Source organism: Sus scrofa, chromosome 4 (assembly GCF_000003025.6).
Source record: "Sus scrofa isolate TJ Tabasco breed Duroc chromosome 4, Sscrofa11.1, whole genome shotgun sequence".
Classification (NCBI taxonomy): Eukaryota; Metazoa; Chordata; class Mammalia; order Artiodactyla; family Suidae; genus Sus; species Sus scrofa.
In genome coordinates, this window is record NC_010446.5 from 38337718 (window position 1) to 38356047 (window position 18330).

Genomic DNA, 18330 nt, shown 5'->3' on the forward strand with positions numbered 1-18330 from the left:
AGTCTCCCACAGCAATAGGAAAAAAAAAAAAAAAACAAAAATAAACAAATGGGGAGCACTGGTGCAACGGGATCCTGCTGTGACACAACGAGATCGGCAGTGTCTTTGGAGTAATGGGAAGCGAGTTTGATTCCCAGCCCGCACAGTGGGTTAAGGATCCGGTGATGCCCAGCTACAGCTTAGGCTGCAGCTTCGGCATGGATCCATGGTGTGGGAGCTTCATGTGACTTGGGACAGCCCAAAATGATAAATAAACAAATGGGACCTAATCAAACGTACAAGCTTTTGTACAACAAAGGAAACCATAAACAAAGTGAAAAAGACAACCTACAGAATGGGAGAAAACAGTTACAAATGATGTAACTGACAAGGGCTTTATCTCCAAAATATACAAACAACACATACAACTCAACAACAACAACAAAAACAAACAAACAACCTGATTGAAAAAAATAGGCAAAAGACCCCAATAGACATTTCTTCAAAGAAGACATATGGATGGCCAGTAGGCACATAAAAAGATGCTCAGTATCACTAATGAATAGAGAGATGCAAATCAAAACTACAATAAGGTACCTACCACCTCGCATTGGGCAGGAGGCAAGTCTACAAATAACATATGCCGGAGAGGATGAGGAAGAAAAGGAACCCTCCTACTGTGCTGGTGGAAGTGTAAATTGATACAACCACTATGGAAAAGAATATAGAGGTGCCTCAGAAAACTATATATAGAACAATTACATCATCCAATAGTCCCACACCTGGGCATCTATCTGGACAAAACTATAACTCAAAAAGGTACACGCACCCTATGTTCCTAGCTGCACTATTCACAATAGCCAAGACATGGAAACAACCTAAATGTCCATCAACAGATGAATGGATTAAGATGTGGTACCTATATACAATGGAATGCTACTCAGCCATAACAAAGAATGAAATGTATACATAATGCCATTCACAGCTACAGAAAAACAACTAGAGATTCTCATACCAAGTCAGAAAGAGAAAGAAAAATACCATATGATATCACCTACATGTAGAATCTAAAATATGGCACAAATGAACCTGTCTACAACAGAAACAGACTACAGACATGGAGAAGAGACTTGTGGTTGCCGAGGGGGAGGGATTGGGAGTTAGGAGTTAGTAGATGCAAACTATTTACATTTAGAATGGATAAGCAGTGAGTTCCTACTGTATAGCACAGAGAAATATATCCAGTCTCTTGGGATAGACCGTGATGGTAGATAAGAAAAAGAATGTTACAGATATGTATGCCTGGGTCACTTTGCTATACAGCAGAAATTAGTTGATTTACAATGTTGTGCCATACTTTAATTCTAAAAAAAAAAAATAGATTTTTTTTAAAAGTCTTTCTGATAGCTCATACCCCACTGGACTAAGCTCATACCCCACTGGACTAATTAAAAAACCGCAAATGTACACTATTACTTTACGGTAACCATTTTGAAGTTGGCTAAAAATAACACCTTCTTCTGGCAGAAAAAGCCTATATGTACTATGTCCAATCCGAAGCAAATTCATTTCTTTAGTTTTTGAGGTTATTATAAAACACATGAAAACTCTCTTCTACAGATTGAAACTCCTCCAAGGTATCTTTGATGCTCTGCCACTGACCTGCTGCGTGACCTTGGGTGAGTCATTTAACCTCTCCAAAAGTCTCACCTTCCTTATCAAACAGAGAAGGCAGCCTCAGATGGTTGTGAAGATGAATGTGCCATACACATGAAGCCCTTAGCACATTGCCCCACATTCAGGGAGCACCAATGACTAGCACTTTAACTTATCAACAACATCCACTGAGCACCAACTTCATGCCACTCTCCAGCTACTTGTGGAAATACAGAAATAAATGTGACCTGTCTCCTGCTTGAGAGCTGGTGCTTATCGCCTGCTACAGAGCATAGGAATGTGGCAAGTGTGGTTAAGAAAGAGAAAAGGAGCCTTATGGAGCAGGCCAAAGAAGGCATCACTGAAGGGGTATTTGGACAGGGCCCTGAGGCTGGCGAAGGCAGGAGAAAGAAGGGTGTTGTGGGGATGGCAGAGCAGATGGAAAAGCAGAGAGAAGAGAAAAAATAGTCTCAATTAGTACAATTCCCAGAAAGTTCTTGACACAATGAAGGCCTTTAGTGAAAATGCACTGAAGATCATTTGTCTTCTTGCTCTATCCTCTAATTTAGGAGGTCATGTGGTCTGTTTTGCTTCTGTTTTTGGTTTCCCAAATCACTAAACGTTACTTACATACATTAATTCCAAGTAATACCTGCACTATTTCCTGTTACCTGTGTCTACCAGTCACACGGGCTAAATCATTTCTATTATTTGACATTATATAGAAGAAATGATGCCTGCAGAGTCTTGGTAAGTTTGGGTGTTGGGACAAAGGGGCCAGAGAAAGGTGGGTGGAGGATTAGCAGCAGCATCTAAAGAAATAGGCTTGGGAATTCCCATTGTGGAGCAGCAGAAACGAATGTGACTAGTGTCCATTAGGATGCGGGTTTGATCCCTGGCCTCACTCAGTGAGTCGGGGATCTGGCATTGCCATGAGCTGGGGTATAAGTCACAGATGTGGTTTGGATCCCACGTTGCTGTGGCTATAGCCAGCAGCTGTAGCTCTGATTCAACCCCGAGCCTGGGAACTTCCATATGCCACACATGCAGCCCTTAAAAAAACAAACAAACAAACAAAAACAAAGAAGAGGAGGAGGAAGAAGAAAGAGGGGAAGGAGGGGAAGAAATAGGCTTAAAAGGAAGAGAAGAGGAGGAAGGAGAAGAAATAAGCTTAAATTCAATTCCTCAAATCAGTTCACTAGTTATTTGCCTTGACTGAAATATATATCTTTTTGTCAGCATTATTCTTCTCAAGACCTATGTCATTTTCATTTTTATTTAAGGCAGTTTACAAAGGAAGGGGTATAAAGTGTAACAGATTAGCATAAACTGAAAACAAGTGAGAAAAGATACAACAAAAGGAAAACAAAAGCAAAGAAGCAATCTGGAGCCATGAATCATATTAATAGAAAAACTGGGAGTTCCCTGGTGGCCTAGCAATTGAGGACTCGGTGTTGTCACTGTTATGGCTCAAGTTAATGTTGTGGCTTGGATTTGATCTCTGGCTTAGGCACTTCCACTTGCTGCAGGTGTGGCCCTCCCCAATCCCACACCCAAAAAAGTAAAAGAAAAATTGCTTACTGTGAATTTGGTCCAAAGCTTTCTAGAAGCCGAAGTCAAGAAGGAAACCAGAAACAGTTTATATTACTAACTACGCTGTCCAAAATTGTAGCTACTAGCACTTGAAATGTGAATAGTCCAAACTGAGATGAGCTGTGAGTAAAAAACACCGTATTTCACGAACTTAGTACAATATAAAATGCAGACTATCTCATGAACAATTTTAGTATTTATTACATATCAAAATAATACTCTGGATATGCTGGTTTAAAATATCTTAATTTCACTTGTTTACTTTTTGAAAAATAACTACTAGAAAATTTTAAATTACATATACAGTTTGCATTATGAATACATCAGACTGCTGCTTTATAAGATAAAAGCTTTTATCAAATGTTCAATGGATAAAGTGTAGTACATCTATATCAGGAAATATGGTTCAGCAATAAAAAAAAGAATGAAATAATGGGCAGAAGGGCTTTTTTTAAGGGAGTTAAAGAATGGTCTAAAATTGATAGGTGTGATGATTGCATATCTACGGATATATTAAAAACCAATGAATTGTAACCTTTTAAAAATGAGTACTGTTGAGGTGGGATCAAGATGGCAGAGAATTATGATGTGACACTTCCTTCTACAAACACATAAAAAAATCTGTATGTTGAACAATTCACAAAGAATATCTACTGAACACTGACAGAACACCTCAGACTTACAAAAAGACAAGAACAAGGAAATCTCCACATTAACTGGGCAGAACAAAAGGGGAAAAGGAGAGACAGACAGACAGAGAAGAAAAAAAAAAAAAAGGCTTCAGGTGTGGACCAGGACTCCTGAGAGGAAGCTGTGAAAGAGGAAAGGAATCCACACCCTAGGAGGCCACCTAACTGAGATCAGCCAGGATTGGGCAGGGGGGAGCCACAAAGGCATGGGAAAGGCACAGCAGCTGATCAGAGGAGGGCAAAGCAGAAAGAGAGCTTCACAGACTACCAGTATCACTGTCCAGGACCTCACTGCCTGAGGCATTCGGGGAGGGGCCTAGTGCTAAGACTTGGGCTTTGGAGGTCAGTTCTGGAGAGAGTCTGGGGCAGAGGGGTACTGCTGGGGAGTGGTGCACCACAATCAAGAGAGTGCAAGAAGAGTCCTGGGCCCACCAGAGAAAACAGGCACCATTGTTGGGAAATTGAGAGGGTGTCATAGAAACTTCTTTCTCTGAGCATGCATGGGCTCTCAGGTGGTAGGGCGCCTCTTGCATGGGCTACAGGATCAGTTGTAAGCTGCTGCAGCCATCTTAGGCTCCTGAAGGGGGCACAGCCCGCCACACTAACAGTCCCATGACCAAGCACCACCTGCAGTCACAGTTGCCTCAAGGGTTGCTGCTGTGGAGAACCCTGCAACTGATCACAGTCTGTTGCCCTTACCCCTCTGGGAATACACAAGCACCACTACCAAGGGCCTGGGGACCAGGTGCTGCCTGCCAGGGCCATCCATTGCCTCCACCATCCTGGCAGCACAAGCAGGCCAAACACCTTCCCATCCCCTATCAAGTGGATGACAGCCTTCACACACTGAGGAAAGACAGAAAGCATCCAAACCAAAAGCAGCCCTCACACCAAAAAAAAAAAAAAAAAAAAAAAAGCCCTCACAAAACTATCCAGGGATGCTCCCACATAAACATAGTCCTCTAAGATGAGAGTAGGTAATTGTTTTCTCTAAACTCACAGAATAAGAAAGAATAATCAAAATAAAGGAGCACAGAAACCATTCTCATTTAAAAGAACAGAATTCCCCTGAAGGAGCAGACGATGAAGCAGACCTCTCCAATCTAACAGACACCAAGTTCCAAAAGGAGGTAATGAAACTACTGAAGGAATTAAAGACAGAAATCAACAGTAATGCCGATTACTTAGAAAGGAACTAGAAAATATAACGAGGAACCAAGAAAAATTAGAAAATTACTTTGCAGAGACAAAAGCTGAGTTAAAGGCATGGAACAGCAGAATGAATAATGCAGAGGAACAAACAAATAACTTAGAAAATAATGGAAATCACTCAATCGGGACAGCAGGCAGAAAACCAAATTTTAAAAAAAGGAAGGTAATTTAAGAGATCTATGGGATAATATAAAGTGGACCAATAATGCATAACAGGGATTCCAAGAGAAGAAAAAGAAAGGGGGATTCAAATTATATTTGAAGAAATTATGACTGAAAACTTCCTAATTCTAAAGGAAACATGGAGTTCCTGTCATGGCTCAGCAGTTAAAGAACCTGACTAGTATTCATGAGGACACAGGTTCGATCCCTGACCTCACTCAGTGGGCTAAGGATCCAGTATTGCTGTGAGCTGTGGTATAGGTCACAGAGGTGGCTCAGGGCTGGTGTTGCTGTGGCATAGGCTAGCAGCTTCAGCAATGATTCGACTCCTAGCCCAGGAGCCTCCATATGCCATGGGTGTGGTGCTAAAAAGATAAAAAAATAAAAAGACAAAGGAAACATGAAAATACAGGAAGCACAGAGGGCTCCAAACAAGCTGAACCCAAGCAGACCTAAACCAAGACAAATTATAATCAAAATGACAAAAGTTAAAATAAGGAAAGGACTTTAAAGGCAGCAAGAAAAAACCAAACAATTATAAAGGAACCCCAAAAGGTTATCAGCTGATTTTTCCACAAAAATACTATCGGCCAGAAGACAGTGGCAAGATATATTCAAAGTTCCAAAAATTTGCAGCCTAATACTCTACCCAGCAAGATTATCACTAAATTGACAGAAATAAATTTTCAGACAAAAACTAAAATGAATACAGCATACAAAACCTATTCTAAAAGAAATATTGAAAGGTCTCCTCTAAATAGGAAAGAAGTAATAAGATATAGATAGGATGGATGAAGTCACAATTGGAAAGTAATCACTTAAATAAGCTAGTATATACATCAAAATGGAAAGGAAAAAAAACAACCTCTTTGTGAAAGCAATGAGAAACACAAGGACCAGCAGAAGGATAAACGTAAAGATGTAAAAATGGACATCAAAACCATAAAATGTGAGGAACGTGTCTGAGACCATATGACTATCAGTCTAAAGCAAGCAGATATAGGAAGGGGTTAATATACTTGAAAAACAGGGCAACCACAAATCAAAAACAAACAATACATTCACAAAAAAAGAAGTGGACACAAGCATAAAATAAAAGGAAATCATCCACCCCCCCAAAAAAAAGAACAAAGGAGAAACATAGAATCAACTGAAAAACAAGGTTTAAAATGGCAATAAATACATATTTATCAATAATTACCTTAAATGTTAATGGACTGAATGCTCCAATCAAAAGACATGGAGTAGCAGACTGGATTAAAAAAAGAGACCTACCTTACAGCAAAGGGCACATATAAATTGACAGTGAGGGGATGGAAAGATATTTCATGCAAGTGGAAATGACAGGCAAGACAGAGAAGGACACTACTTAATTATCAAAGGATCAATTCAAGAAGAGGATATTACACTTATCAATATACATGCCTCTAATATAGGAGCACCCAAATACTAACAGACATAAAAGGAGAAATTCATGGGAATACGATAACAGTAGGAGACTTTAACATCCTACACACATCAATGGACAGATCTTTTAGACAGAAAATTAATGAGGCAACAGGGATCCTAAATGACACAACAGAACAGTTAGACTAATTGCTATTTTCAGGACATTTCATCCAAAAGAACCAGAATATACATTATTTTCAAGTGCACAGGGAACAGTCTCCAGGACTGACCACATACTTGGGCACAAAACTAACCTCAATAAATTTAAGAGTACATAAATTATCTCAAGCATCCTCTCTGACCACAGTATCATGAAACTAGAAATCAACCACCGGAAAAGAAATGAGAAAAACTGACACATGGAGACTAAACAACATGCTACTAGAAAACCAATGGGTCAATGAGGAAATCAAATAGGATATTTAAAAAGACCTTGAGACAAACGATAGTGAAAATGCAACCATACAAAATCTATGGGATGCCACAAAAGCAGTGCTTAGAGGCAAGTTCATAGCAATACAGGGCTTCCTAAAAAAAAAAAAAAAAAAAAAAAAAAAAAAGACAGAAAGATCTCAAATTAACAACCTAATTAAGAATTAGAAAAAGAACAGGAGTTCCCATCATGGTGCAGTGGTTAACGAATCCAACTAGGAACCCTGAGGTTGCGGGTTCAATCCCTGGCCTTGCTCAGTGGGTTAAGGATCTGGTGCTGCCGTGAGCTGTGGTATAGGTTGCAGACATGGCTCGGATCCCGTGTTGCTGTGGCTCTGGCATAGGCAGATGGCTACAGCTCCGATTAACCCCCTAGCCTTAGAACTCCATATGCTGCAGGAGAGGCCCTAGAAAAGACAAAAAAAAAAAAAAAAAAAAAAAAAAAAAAAAAAAAAAAAAAAAAAAAAAGACGCAAAAGAAAAAGAACACCTAAAAGAATTAGAAAAAGAACAAACCCCAAAGTCAGCAGAAGGAAGGAAATCATAAAGATCAGAGAGGAAATAAAAAAATAGAGATCAAAAATACAGAACAAAAGATCAATAAAATCAAGAGCTGGTTCTGTGAAAAGGTAAACAAAATTGCAAAACCTCTGGCCAGATTCATCAAGGAGAGAGAACCCAAATAAACAAAATAAGAAATGAAAAGGAAGAATCTCAATAGATACTTCATAAATACAAAAAACCATAAGAGAATACTATGAACAATTATTTGCCAAGGAATATGACAACCTAGAAAAACTGGACAATTTTTAGAAACATACAGCCCACCAAAACTGAAGCTAGAGGAAATAGATCATTTGAACAAATTGATCACTAGAAATGAAATTGAATATGTAATTAAAAAAAAAAAACTCCCTACAAACAAAAGTTCAGGATCAGATGGCTTCACAGGCAAATTCTACCAAAGAACTTTTACCCATCCTTCTTAAACTCTTCCAAAAGATTAAAGGAACACTCCCAAAGACATTCTAAGAAGCCACCATAACCCTAATACCAAAACCAAAGAGATTACCAAAAAGGAAAATTAGAGGCCCATATCTTTGATGAATACAAACACAAAATTCTCAATATTTTAGCCAGCCAGATCCAACAACACATAAAAAAGATCATACATCACAACTGATTGGGACTGCCAAGTTCACAAGGGTGGTTCAGCATATGAAAATAAATCAATGTCATATAACACATTAAGAAGTCAACTGCATGATCCTCTTGATAGATGGAGAAAAAGCACTGACAGAATTAAACATCCATTCATGATAAAAACTCTTAACAAAGTGGGGATAGAGGGAACATCTCAATATAATAAAAGCCATTTATGACAGGCTCAGAGACAATACTCAACAGACAAAAGCTGAAAGCCTTTCCAATAAAATCTGGAATAAGACAATCTCACCACTTTTATTCAACATAGTGGAAGTCCTAGCCCAGTAATTAGACCAAAAAAAAAAAGTATCCAAATTGGAAGAGAAGAGGTAAAATTGTCACTCAATGCAGATGGCATGATACTATACACAGAAAACCCTATGGACTCCACACAGAAACTACTCAAACTGATATGAATTTAGCATATCAGCAGGACTAACATCAGAAATCAGTTACATTTCTGAATACTAACAATGAACTATTAGAAGAGGATTATAAACAATACCTTTACAAATCACACCAAAGAAATTAAAATGCCTAGGAATAAACCTGACCAAGGAAGTCAAAGACTTATGTGCTGAAAACTATAAAACATTAATCAAGGAAATTAAATAGGACTCAAAGAAACTGAAAGATATCCCATGCTCCTGGATCAGAAGAATTAATATTGTTAAAATGGCCATACTACCCAAAGCAATCTATAGATTTAATGAGATCCCTATAAATTACTCAGGACATTTGCCACAGAACTAGAATAAACAATCCAAAAATTGATATGGAAGCATAAAACACCTAGAATTGCCAAAGCAACCCAGAGGGGGGAAAAACAACCAGGAGGCATAACTCTCCCAGACTTCAGACAATATTACAAAGCTACAGTAATCAAGACAGTGTAGTACTGGTACAAAAACAGACTTATGGATCAATGGAACAGAATGTAGAGCCCAGAAATAAACCCACACACCTATTAATGTCAATTAATCTTCCACAAAGGAGGCAAGAATATATTTTATTTATTTATTTATTTTGTCTTTTTGCCTTTTCTAGAGCCACTTCCATGGCATATGGAGGTTCCCAGGCTAGGGGGTCTAATCAGAGCTATAGTCACCAGCCTATGCCAGAGCCACAGCTAATGCCAAATCTGAGCCACATCTGCAACCTACAGCACAGTTCACGGCAACACTGGATCCTTAGCCTGTTGAGCAAGGCCAGGGATTGAACCCGCAACCTCATGGTTCCTAGGTGGATTCGTTAACCACTGCACCACAAAGGGAACTCCAGAGGCAAGAATATAAAGTGAGAAAAAGTCTCTTCAGCAAGTGGTGCTGGAAAAACTGGACAGCTTCATGCTAATCAATGAAACTAGAACACACATTCACACCATATACAAAAATAAACTCAAAATGGCTTAAAGACATCAATATAAGACAAGACACCTAGAAGATAAACGTAAAGATAAAACTCCTAGAAGAGAACATAGGTAAAACATTCTCTGACATAAACCAAACAAATGTTTTCATAGGTCAGTCTCCAAGGCAATAGAATGAAAAACAAAAATAAACAAATGGGACCTCATCAAACTTACAAGGTTTTCCACAGCAAAGGAAACCATAAACAAAATGAAAAGACAATCTATGAAATGGGAGAAAATAGTTGCAAAGGATGCAAATGACATGGGCTTAATCTCTAAAATACACAAATAACTCATACAACCACCAAAAACCCAATTGAAAAATGGACAGAAGACCTAAACAGGCATTTTTCCAAAGAAGACATATGGATGGCCAGTAAGCACATGAAAAACGCTCAACATCACTAACGGCAAATCTAAACTACAATGAGGTACCACCTCACAACAGTCAGAATGGCCACCATTAACAAGTCTACCAATAACAAATTCTGGAGAGGATGAGGAAAAAAGGGAACACTCCTACACTGTTGGTGGGAATGTAAATTGGTAAACTACTATGGAAAACATTATGAAGGTTCCTCAGAAAACTAAATATACCACTACCATATGATCCAGAAATCCCACTTCTGGGCATATATCTGGACAAAACTATAACACAAAAAGACACAGTCATGGCACAGTGGTTAAAGAATCCAACTAGGAACCATGAGGTTGCGGGTTCGATCCCTGGCCTTGCTCAGTGGGTTAACGATCCGGCGTTGCTGTGAGCTGTGGTGTAGGTTGCAGACGCAGCTCGGATCCCGCGTTGCTGTGGCTCTGGCATAGGCCAGGGGCTACAGCTCCGATTCAACCCCTAGCCTGGGAACCTCCATATGCCACGGGAGCGGCCCAAAGAAATAGCAAAAAGACAAAAAAAAAAAAAAAAAAAAAAAAAGACACATTCACCCCTATGTTCACAGCAGCATTATTCACAATAGCCAAGACATGGAAACAAATGTCCACCGACAGAGGAATGAATTAAGAAGATGTGGTACCTATATACAATGGATTACTACTCAGCCATAAGAAAGAATGCCATTTGCACCAACATGGATGCAACTAAAGATGATCACACCAAGTGAAGTCCTAAAGAGAAAAACAAATATATCACTTATATGTAGAATCTGAAATATGGCAAAAACAAACCTATCTATAAAACAGAAACAAGGAGTTCCCGTCGTGGCTCAGTGGTTAACGAATCCAACTAGGAACCATGAGGTTGTGGGTTCAATAACTGGCTTTGCTCAATGGGTTAAGGATCTGGTGTTGCTGTGAGCTGTGGTGTAGGTCTCAGATGCAGCGCTGCTGTGGCTGTGGTGTAGGCCAGCAGCTACAGCTCTGATTAGACCCCTAGCCTGGCAACCTCCATATGCTGCGGGTGCAGCCTTGGAAAAGACAAAAAAAAAAAAAAAAAGAAGAAGAAAAGCATCAAATTTTCAATAACATGAAACAAAAAGAAAACTCACACAGGAACATTGGCAAGAAGAATTCTGTAGGAGGAAGAAAGAGAACTGAGAACTTGCCACAGTATGATACAAAGGGATTCAAGGACGCAAACTAAATGGTTGTACAATTTGGGGAAAGACAGCCAGGATTGGTCGACATCTAGTACAGAGGGACGACACTGATTCTCCATTAAAAGCTCTAGGTCACTGAACCCCTGGCACTGTTCTAGATGGGGCTGTCTATGTTGTACATTCTGTTTTTCAAATAATATTCTAATAGTGGATGGAGGGCCATTTGGACTTCTAAACGCCCTTCTAATCTGTGGCCCTTATATATGGAGCTCTGTAATTAAAACTTCTCAAAGCCTTATCTCATCTTTCTGTCCCATTTCCACCCTAGCCTGGACCAATATTTATTTACTTCTCTTTAGTTTTATGAATAGCTTTAACATTCACATTATTCAAAAAATCAGTATCAATAGATTTGCCGTGAAATTCTCCCTCCCATCCTTGTCCCTATTCCAATTTCTCATAAGTAAGCACTGTCCTTCATTTCTTGGGTATTGTTTTAGAGCTTCCTCATGCATAGATAAGCAAATGCATGCACAGATATTTATTTTCTTCCTACCTACTCTTGCCCCCCACCATTTTAAAACCCAAAGATAGTTTAGTTTCCATTTAACTATATCTCTTGGAGAAATGCCCCCACATAATTACATGAATTTGTCTGTATTACAGGCACTAAGAGAATTCTTAAACCTCACTTAAGTTATTGAACAGAATAGATATTGAGCTTATGATCAAATGAGTTTGAAACTTTTTCCATTTAAAAACATTTTTAAATAAAAAATTCACTATAATATTGGCATGTTTCTTGATCTTTTAGAGCCAATTTCCTCTTTGAAAGTGGTGACAATACCTTGCAGGTTTGTGGTGATGCCATCGATAATAAAAGGCTATATATAAATGACTTAGAACACAGAAGGCCAACAAAAACCACCTGTCATCATTACTTCATCAACCTCGAGTTTGGAATGCCCATCAGTGCTCTGGTAATCATCCTGATCTGGTTCTGGAGGGGCTTCATCCTTCTCTCCTTCAGTTTCCACTTCCATTCTGCCAGGCACTTTGTAAATCATGAGATTTACAAAGGCTTCATGATCTCTGAGGAGCATCAACAATGCAGGGCAGGCAGGTGGTGGAACCCAAAGGGAACAAGGAAAAATACCAGCTCGTCACTTGAAGCTTGTGTTGTGGCTCAGATCCATTGCGGATTTTTCAGCCCTAATTGAAGAATTTGCCCAAATTCTTCACCCTTTCCTTACCCATGCCTCTTGACATGTGACTGCAGTTCTCCTACTAAAGCAATGGATTCTATTTCCCTGTCCCTTGACTTTGGGTTGGGCCATGTGATTTGATCAGCAAAGGTGGAAGTGATGGTGGCGTCAGTTCCTCTTTTCTAAGAGGCTCTCCTTTTTGTATTCTGACATTGCTGTGAGAAGAACATGTCTAAATTAGCCCTAGAAGGAGAACAAAAGACAAGTGGAGCAGAGCCCACCCAGATGAACCAGCCTAGTCCAGCCAGTCTCACTGGGCCCGGACAACCCACAGATGTGTAAATTAAATAAATGGTTGATGGTAAACACTAAGATATTGTGGTTATTTGTTACACAGCAATAGAAAAAGAAAAAGCCACAATAGCAGAGTACTGACTTATAATGTATATGCAGGGACAGGGTAGGGTTCAGATTAAGAAAGGAAAGGGTTTAGATATGATACAATGTGGTCAGATAAGCATGAGGAAGTAGTATATACACTCTCTATAGACATTTGAAGTACAAATAGCAGGGCTGGGCTAACACAGGGATGACTTCTGCAGGTCTGTGTGGTGTGTTCAGTATTTGTCAATACCATCACACTCAATTCAGTAAACACCTACATGCTAATGGCCCCTAAATCCCTGCCTTCAGCCCAGGCTTCTTAAAACCTCACACCCCTGCCATTCTTGATGCCACATGTGCACCTCAAGTTCAGCATGACAAGACACTATTGCCCCTGGATCTTCTGTCTAGTGGGTGCTACATCTACCATCCAGTCATCAAGGCCAGAAACCTGCAAGTCCTTGAATCATCATGGTCTTTCATTCCACACCACTCACTGCCAATTCAGGCTTCCAAATTGATTCTCAAACCTGTGTCTTCATCTCCATTGTCTCTCCACTGCCCCTCAGGCTTCCATCATCTCCCGCCAGACTACTGCAGCAGCTCCTTAACTAGTCTCTGCTCCCAGTTTGTTCCCCTCAAGCCATCCCTCCCATCTCCTGGCACCATCAATCCACAGTGCAATGGATTTCCATCACCTGTGAGATAACGTTCATTAAAGCAAAGGTGTCCTCTAAGACGAGACTCCTGCCTCCCTCTCCCTTCTCTGCCCTGAATCCTCCTTCGAGGGACCTATGGCTCCAGCCCACCCCTCCTGAAATTGAAGGGGCCAATTCCTCCTCATCCTATCCACCCGGCTCAGGGATTCCCCCCTCTGTGCCCCCAGATATGGATCACCATCACTGCACTTTCCAGACTGTATTATAGTGGCCACTTGTTCTTCTGCATCTCCCACCAACTGAGATGCGCGAGGGCCAGGACTGTGCCCATGTTTTCCTCATCTCTATAGCGCCAGCACAGGCCCCAGCCTCATAATGTTTAATATACACTTATGGAATAAGGGATTAGCCACAGGTAAGAAAAATGTGATTTAACTTTTGGATCTAAGCAAACGGCAAAGCAATAACAGAAGCCCAGTTTTCAGGTGCTCAATATCCTGGCTTGTCCAGTTCCCAGAACAAGTGTTTAGGATGTTCCTCATTCTCACCTTCCAGCTGAGAAGACAAATATTCAAAAGATGATGTTACTTAACTGAGTTCTCATAGCTAGGAAATGTCTGACCTAGAATTTTAACAGATTGATGTTAAGTTTTTTCCACTGCACTGGGAGTCTCCCCCCTCCCTACCCCCCATCCCCGCTTCCTGCCCATGTGTGATAAAACTAAACACAAACTGAATACAAAAACCAAATATGGACCAGGGGCAGGAGGATGGGTAGAAGCAGGAGTGGGGAGTTATGTCTTAATGGGTGCAGAGTTTTTGTTTTGCAAGGTGAAAAAATTTATGGAGATGGACAGTGGTTTCTGGTTGCAAAACAGTAAGAACATACTCAGTGCTACTGACCTGTACGCCTAAAATTGGAGGGAAGGGTGCAGGGCACAGCCTTTAAAAGAATGACAGAGCTGTTGTGGATAAAACGAAAACTGATTAGAAGCAATGAGGCCCAAATGGCAGAAGGTTTGACTTTCAGTAGATCTTGAGCCTCATCATACTCTCCTTGTGATACATTAGGATTCCAAATGACATGCCCACAGGCAACAGGATAGTTCCAAGGTGGGTTATAAAGGGCCAAAAAATGGACAAGTGCCCGCATTCCTGTAAACCTCCATCCCCTCCCAGAAATAGTTGGGATAATCCTTCACCTTGTTAGCCTATCAAATTACCCAACCCATAAAAACTAACCACCCCATATTCTGGGGCCACTCTCTTGCCTTTTGAGACAGACCAAATTCTGTCCATGGAGAGTGTTATCTCTCTCATTAAGCTACCACTTTTTTTTTTGTCTTTTTAGGGCCCCAACCAGGGCATATGGAGGTTTCCAGGCTAGAGGTCGAATTGGAGCTACAGCCGCCAGCCTACACCACAGCTCAGGGCAACGCCAGATCATTAGCCCACTGAGCAAGGCCAGGGATCGCATCTGCAACCTCATGGTTACTAGTGAGATTTGTTTCCACTGTGCCACGACGTGAACTCCAATAAAGCTACTTCTTACTCATCACTTTGCCTCTGGCCGAATTCCTTCTGAGCTGAGACACAAAGAACCTGAACTTCATTCTGTCCTGAGACCAGGTGTGTGATTTCAAGTTTAAAAAAATCAATGGGTTTGAATCTCAGCCCTTGGGTTCAGGTCCTAACCTGAGTTCTGGCTGGGTTCCGGTCCCCATCTAATCTGAGTTGCGTAGTTTCAAAATGGTAACATTTATGCTGTGCATATTTTACACAATATTAATTAAAGTAAATAGGGAACAAATATGGCTTTAAGACTACCAATCTAGGATCTGGAGCCAAAGCTGAAGGTCCCGCATTTGCTCGGGGATCTCAGAGCCTCTGGCCACCGCCTCCCACAAGCAGATCTGGATTCCTCCCCAAGTCCTCACCAGCCATCCCTCTCTGTGTGGACCCTAGGGCGGCCTCCCTCCCTCTCTCTCCCGCCCCCTCAACCCGCTTCTGTTCCATGCCGGCCCAGCGGAGCTGGTTTGATGCTGGCTGCTTCTGTACCTTCTGCGTCCTGCCCCAGGAACCTGGGCACACGCTCTTCTCTCTGCGGTCCCTCCTCAAGCTGTAAGTCCTGCTCAGATATCGCCTCTTCCCTGAAGGCCGGAGAAGCGCCAGACCGCCCAGACTGTGCCCCATAAGTTCACACCGGAAGTTCCCCCTCCCACGGCAGCACACGCCCCACGCGCTTCAGCAGCCAATGAGCTGCAGGCCCAGTCAGTGCGCAGGTGCGTCTTGCCTAGCCAGCCACAAAGATAGAATTAAACCCGGGGCTCTGATACGGTTCTTGGTTCTTGGTTTGTGCTGGAGAATCAACAATGAAACAATGTCAAGACCGCTCCTCTGACCAGTACACTACGTCTCAACAGCAGGCACATCCGGTGCCCTCTTCTCTCAAGCCTGGCGATGTGGGTGGTGTCTGTGGGCCCTGCCCCAGAAGAATGGGGCGCTGGTATGTTGGCCCATGTTGCTATCATTCCTCTGCAAACTGCTTCATGTGTTAGTGGGAACGGGACAAGACAATGGGAATGTCTTGGCAGCCCTTCCCTGGTTCTGGGGCTCATTCATAAATATTGTCTCAGGGAAGCTGTCCCTTCCGTTCTTGTCGATGGCACTGCCTGACCAGCATGTCACAAGTCTTCAGCCCAGGAGATTTTGCTAAGGATGGCCATGCAACAAAACCCCTTTATGGAAGCCTCCCACACTTCACTTCAGTTATGCAGAAGCTCAACCCTACTTCCCAAGAACCTGCAATTTCTCGATCATGACTCCCAGTGAGAGGGCCTTGACCCTGTACTTTAGCTCGCCCCTCTGCCCTTGGTTCATTTATTATTTGTCAGCATTTACTCTGTGCCAGGCACTGTGCTGAGCACTGGAGACAAATATTCCTGCCCTCTGATGCTTCCAATTAGTGGGGGTGACAGACATCACCCAGTAAACAAAAATGACAAATCACAATAAGAGCTAAGAAGGAAAAATACTGGATGCTGTGAGACATAAGGCAGAGACATCGGGAGGTAGAAACACATCATTTAAATCAGGGCGAGTCCAGAAGTAACATCCAGTGGGAGCCCTGAGAAGCAACTGTTTCTGCCTCTTTTACTTAAAGGGCAAGGCTGCCCCCTGTCATTTTACCCCCACATTCACAGACACACAGAGGCACAAACACACCCTCATACACACAGGCACATGGATACACAGACACACAAATTCAGAGACCCACATGTGCACATAGGCACAGACACGTATGTGTACCCCTTCTGTGCTGCTGAGGGGCCATATGAAGTGCCTTTTCACCTGATGGCACAGGTGGGGACCAAGTGCTCAAGGAGACATTCCCATTGTCCTCAGCATAGGGCTTGGCAAACGGCTTGGCACCCAGCTAAACGACAGCTCTCAACTAATTTAATTCTGCTGTTTGATTCCCCTCCAGGCCTTGTTTGCTGAGGCCGGCTCCCCAGTCTCTCTGAACACGTGCCATCTGCCCTTTGTAGTTTCCAGGAGTCAAGCTCATCCCTGAAATGTCAGCACAAATGAGTCGCTGAGCAGCAGGACTCAGAGTGTCTTGCTAGTTCTAAAGCTGTGATACACATACATATCTTCTCATGGGGGGTAAAGCTCAGGGAAAAGTGAGTGTCCGTGGGATAGTTTGGTTCCACTGGACTTTTTCTTTTTTAACATGAGAGGGGTTTTTCAAAGATGGGGAGGCTACTGAATAATCATTGAGCTCAGGTTTTAAAATTGGCAAATTAGGAGTTCCCATTGTGGCATAGTGGAAACGAAACAAACTAGGAACCATGAGGTTGCAGGTTTGATCCCTGGCCTCGCTCAGTGGTTAAGGATCCAGCATTGCCGTGTGTGGTGCAGGTGGCAGACGCAGCTTGGATCTGGCATTGCTGTGGCTCTGGGTACAGCTCCGATTAGACCCCTGGCCTGGGAACCTCCATATGCCGCGGGTGCAGCCTAAAAGTACAAAAAGGCCAGGAAAAAAAAAATTGGCAAATTACGTAGGAATATATTTAAATGGCTCAATTCTGGGCTCCCAAGTTCCAAGGCACAGGGATGGGCAGAAGGGAAGAGAGTGGCTTCACCTGCTGTGGGAAAGAGCCCAGGGTGACTTCCCACCACCTCATTCCAGAATCTGACCTCTGATCTTTTTTTTTTTTTTTCTTTTTAGGGCCGCATCCATGGCATATGGAGGTTCCCAGGCTAAGGGTCGAATAGGATCTGTAGCCCCCAGCATACACCACAGCTCACAGCAATGCTGGATCCTTAATCCACTGAGCAATGCCAGTGATGGAACCTGCGTCCTCATGGATACTGGTCAGTTTCGTTTCCACTGAGCCATGATGAGAACTCCTTTTTTTTTTTTTTTTTTTCCAGTCCTCTAATCTCAAAGCCGGGAGAGGCCTAAGGAAAAGCTTTCCCAGAGGAAATCGGTAGGAAAGCCCAGGACACCCTTGGTTTTGTGCTCGGGATTTCGCTCCTCTCCTCCCACGTGTTCCACACAAAGAACTGCCGGCTGCAACTCTGTGATGGTGGCCTTTCTAATAACTGACCCTAAACACAATGGGTTACAATTCAGCCACTCCCAGTAGAGTCAGCCCTGGTAGACCCATGAAATTTGCCAGAAAAATCGATACCAAGCTGACAGACCAAAAGTGAGTCACGCCAGCGCTTCTCT

General features: G+C 42.0%; 1 long non-coding RNA gene across 2 annotated transcripts in view; it reads right to left on the minus strand.

Annotated features, from left to right (window-relative positions):
• LOC110260251 overlaps positions 1-17459 on the minus strand; it is a 55857-nt gene extending 38398 nt beyond the window's left edge. The window contains exons 1-3 of one of the 2 annotated variants that reach the window (XR_002343191.1): positions 15651-17459; positions 14496-14554; positions 11263-14147 (exon numbers count right to left, since the gene is read on the minus strand). This is a non-coding gene — a long non-coding RNA (uncharacterized LOC110260251). Of the gene's footprint in view, positions 1-11262; positions 14148-14495; positions 14555-15650 lie in introns of those variants that run through there. The other variant, XR_002343192.1, reaches the window with a different exon arrangement.